The following is a 5191-nucleotide window of genomic DNA, read 5'->3' as shown; positions in this document are numbered from 1 at the left end:
ATAAATCAAAAGCTGTTATACATAGAATCATAGAACTGTAGAGTTGGAAAGGACCACAAGGGTCATCTGGTTCAACCCCTGCAATGCAGGAATATGCAGTACAAGAATATGCCGCTATCCCATATGGGGATCAAACCTGCAACCTTGGCATAATCAGCACCACACTCTAACCAACTGACCTATCCAGGCTAGTTCATTTAATGTAATGTGTAGTTTCACCCTCCTTGTACTAGAATTCTTCCTGCTTTGGCTCATCGTTGAAAAGCTGAATGCATTGAGAATTCATGGCAGGATAGTTGTCCATTACTTCCTATGGAGCCTTGTCTGTTGCCTCTACTGAAAGGACTAGGTGATGAGGCGTTGGCCAGGGAACAGCTGATGGATCTCATTGCAGACTGTGCACACTACCGTAATGGATTGTGTAAGCAATGTCAGGGTATTATTTATATCCCTTTATTATGCCTTAAACTCCCATGGTGCCACTGGAGAGGAACAGGTGCAACGCTGACTGTGATCCAGTGGCCAAGAATGTTCCCTCTGCTCTGGGAGACCAGGCGAGAGCTGATCAGAGAGGTACAAACCCAGCTATCTGAAATTACTCTGTAATGCTGATGGGCTACAACAATAAATGCAAAAGTTTCACAGAGCTGTGGGGGTGGAATAACTCGACTGCGGCTCTCGGCAGCCTATGTGGCTAGGAAATCAGAGATACTCAACAGCAGGAATTCCCCGGCAAGTGCATAATCTGAGTTCGTTTATAAAAGGCTCCACTCGTTATAGAACCATAGGAGGACAACTGGAGTGGAACCCTTTAAATCAACCTTTAATGCCTAGCTCAAACGCAGGAGAACAGGAGGGGAGGGGGGGTTCTCCTGGGGCTTTGCTCTGTGCAGGCACCTGTGCTGAATAGGCAGGAACACATGGTAGAATCAATCCACCTGACACAGCTGCCCTATTGCTCTCTCCCTCAAGCATTAGAAGGATAATGCTGTGCTTAAAATGCCCAAACTACCTAACCCAGTATATATATTTTGAAACCGCATTGGCAGTATGCAAATATATTAAAAAGGAGATTTATCTGTTCCATTCCTTGAGCTAATAATAACCAAGAATAGAGCTGCTTGGGGATTTTGTTTGGTCCATATTTTTTAACCAAACTGAATTGATCTGCACTTCCTAGACTAATACACAAATCATAATGCAATTATCCTTTCATTTTCATGTTTCTCTGAATAGCGCAATAGTTCAGGGCCCCAAAACATGCACCAAGTGCTTACAAAACACTTTAGGTAAAAATGGATATGAAAAGGAGTATCTTATAATAAATGCATAGAAAAATGCCTATATTGGGGTAAAATTCATTAAAAGTGTACATTTTGTGTGCGTGTTTTAAAAATTGATTTGTAGAGTGATGTGGAACTGCAGTAGAACAGTCTTAGAATCGTAGAGCTGGAAGGGAGCACTCATGTGTAGGTTTAATAATTTGCCTGGATCTCATATTAAATACAGCTTGCAGCTGTATCTCCGTGTGAATTCGACCCCAGATTTTGAATATCCAAACCACTGTCTGAGGTAAATCTATAATTTCTTCTACCTCTTTTTGCAGTTCCCAGGAGAAACCCTTCTTCTAAGCAAGAAGGTAACAAGATAACAGATGCCCTAGGAAGGCACCACACTTACATAAGGTTGAGCACTTGCATTTTACCTCTAAGTAGCTGGGTATATATCTGTATCTGCTTATATTCAGCAAAAGAAAAAAGGGGGGAAAGTTTGTAGTGATGTGGCACTGTAAAGCGCAAGCAAAAGTTACTACATATCCAGCAAGGATATGAAATGATACTCCATTTATAGGCAATGAACTTCAAAACACAGGGTTTTCAGAAAGAATATTCAGAGTCGCTCCTTTTCCTTACTCAGAAATCCTTGGAGCAGAAGCAATTAACATTTGCCAACAACCCCTGGAGTGGAACACCTCATAAATCTTCCCTTTGCAAAGCCAAGGCAGCACACGCCTCTGCTTTCACAAAGTTCACTGGGAAAGAAAGTGGGCATTGTTCAGTGGCCAGACTCAGGTGTGATTGGAGCATCCCATCTGGAGCATCTGTTCTTGAGTCTGAGCATGTCTATCTTCAGAGAGGCTTTAGGAGGAAAGAATTACCATAAGGAAAAGAAGGAAATTTCCCTCTTCCTCAGACCAGCTCTTCTGGGTGCTATGTTCCTACAACATATTGTTTGCTAGAAATCTGTAAAGGCTACAATTTTATGCACATTTACCTGGGACTAAAAGCCCAACTAGACAGGGTGTGAGAGACACATGACCAGATTTCATGACTAAACATAGGAGAATCAACCTAATTCGCCCCATTTTTGCCTTAATCAGCATTAAAAAAAAATTCACATGAACATTCACATTTAAATTTAGGTAAGAAGGCATTTAAAATACACTTTCTCTCAAAATATGTATTTTAAAATGCATTTTTGTCTGTGTGCTGAGAAATGCACCAGAACCTTTGGAGATGTGCAAAATCCGATGGGAACATACAGTCCAATCTGCACATGAGTCTCTAGGAGGTGTGGATCTGGTCTATTCATATCAAGATTCCAACACCTCACACATCCACACCCACAATTTACTTAAAGCCAGCCACCTATGGCATATAATACACACCAGCAAAGGAAGAAATGGTAAGTAGTCAGCTAGGACATTGCTTTGGGCTCCCCCTGCCTCTGGACTCCCCCTTCCCCCACACCATCCCCATCGCAATGAGTGCAGTGCACTGCTAGGACATCACTGCATCCCCCACTCAGGAGCCCCACCCACTCCCATCTACTCCTCTGTTTGCTAATCTAGATTTCTCTTGTACACGTTTCCTATAGTATTGTGAAATCTGATTCCAGTTGTGGGCGCCCAAAGAGCACAGGCCTTTGCAGTTGCCACTACTGAGCGTGCCCCTTAGCACTTGAGCATGCTCAGTAGAATTCCATGGACAAAACCGGCAGGTATATGAGAAATGGTTCGCTGTGAAGCCAAGAAGAAATGTAGGGGATTCCAGAATGACTTCATTGAATCTGATCATGCACATGGGAGTCTATTCAGTTCTTAAAGTGGATGTGAGGGTGACCAGTAGGGATGCCATCTCCCCCTCCCTCCCCAAAAGATATTGAATATCCTCAGCTTAACAGATTCTTGCAAGTACTGGCAGGCTTCAGGGAAATGATGAACTCTCATGCTGTAATTGGCCATTTGGCAGGGTGAGAAGTGTGGGAAGCAAGCAGTTCCTAGACAGCTAGGACTGAGCATAGTATGCTTAGTAACGGTAGTGAGATCACCAGCACCAGTGGCGAGCTCCACCCACCCACTTCTGGGGTGTAAGATTTAGACTGTTGATCTTGTGAAAGGCTGAAGGAATACAGGTTTGCTACAAAACCAGGGCACAATGGAAGTCTTGCATGCTAATCCTGTGCACTGCATACTTACTCAGAAGTCCAGCTGGCTGAGTTCGTCAACCCACTTCCAAGTAAATATGCCTATGGCTGTACCCTTCCTGTGTTTTCAGACCAGACATGCCTTGTTCGGAGAGAAATTTGGTTCAGCTGGCAGCTGGCATATTTGGCTAACCTACCAAATATGTGTTTTCCAAAATAAAATTTGAAACACACCCATCCTTCAAAATCCACACTTCTTCAACTTTTGTAGCAGTTCTCCAGCCAAATCAGGTGTACATATTTGCAGGATGGCTTCTGTACCTCTGGGATGCCCACTCAAATTGGGATGGTTGAAGGGCATGGTAATGTGCAAATTCATTTTTCATTATATGAGTGGGTGATGCAGGGCAAAATATCAAAGCAAGATACATTGCAGAGGTCTGCCATCTTTTGTATGGTCCTCAGTTGACCTGTTATAGTTTGAAACAGGGGCCCTTCACTGTAACCCAAGAGGCCTCTTTATTTTAAAGGACAACAAATGCTGCAGAAAATCTCAAGCCTTTATGTTGTTACCATCTGCTATGTCTGCTTCAGTCATTGTTTTGTAGTCCGATCTACAGTCCAACAGTGCAAATTCTGAACTGTGCATACATCAAATCTATCTTTTACAAACTCAAGGACAGCTTCCTGGATCTTGTATTGTTTTTCTTGCACACTGTTTCTGTGTTGCGCCTTCCAGTCCAGAAGTTGTATTTACAGTTTGTTGAGATACTAGGACAAACTAGTATTCACCTGAAACATTGTGCTGGCTTATTTCAGACACATAGCAGGGTGCTGAGGGAAAATCCAGTGTCCATGTTTGTTCAGCGGTTAAAGCAGGTATTACCCTAAAGATGCAAGAGCTCTGCAAATAGCAAGCGGGCATTTGGCTCCCTCTTCGTCCTCTCTACCATCAAACAGAAGTTATTACATGACACAATGAACAGAGGATTCTGTGTCTTCCTGCCCCTACTTCATATAACAAGGCAAAGGAGAGAAGGGAATGCTCTCTATTCCAGCTGATCTTCAGAAGAACTGTACCTTTAAGAACTGTCTCCTAAGTTTGCTTTTTTCCTTCTTCCTCCTTATCCCCTTTTCCTTGTGTGTCATGTCTTTTAAACAGTAAGGCTTAGGGTAAATACAGCCTTACTACTTTCTTTTTAAAAATAAAACTGCTTTGGGAGCCTTTTTTAGATAAAGAACAGGGTAAGACGGTTTAAATGAACAGAAGTAAATAAATAGCTACAGCTGGCAGACGATGGGGAACTGAGGTTTGTTGTGATGTATCACGACATGTTCTGCTAAACATTACATGGGTGGAGGGGAACAGAAGCTAAACGTGTTGCCCCTATTTTTAGAAGCAGCCCTGCATTTATGGTAAAGCCAAGTAGTTTTATCCCATAACTGCTTATGAACACACAGGAGAGATTATCTGTTTTCCACTCAGTTGCCAATTTCCCTTTCGGATGTCCGTTTACTAAACAGCAGGGGGAAAAGAGATTCCTCACAACACTTCGCTGAAGCCAGTCCTCAGAAGTGGAACCAAAAGTCATTTACTTTATGAATAAGTGAGCATTCATTCACTCCACCTTAAATATAACCCCTCCTTGCCTTTCTCGTCCTCTCAGCCACACAGTTCCTTCTCTCCTTCTCTCAGCTCCTGTCCCTTCACTATGTCTCCCAGGCCCTGTATTCTTCCATTGTGCCACTGCTGCCATCACCCGCT

The sequence above is a fragment of the Podarcis erhardii genome (assembly GCF_964252035.2).
Source record: "Podarcis erhardii genome assembly, chromosome: 5".
Taxonomy (NCBI): domain Eukaryota; kingdom Metazoa; phylum Chordata; class Lepidosauria; order Squamata; family Lacertidae; genus Podarcis; species Podarcis erhardii.
The sequence above is the reverse complement of the archived record's forward strand: the minus strand, read 5'-3'. Positions refer to the sequence as shown.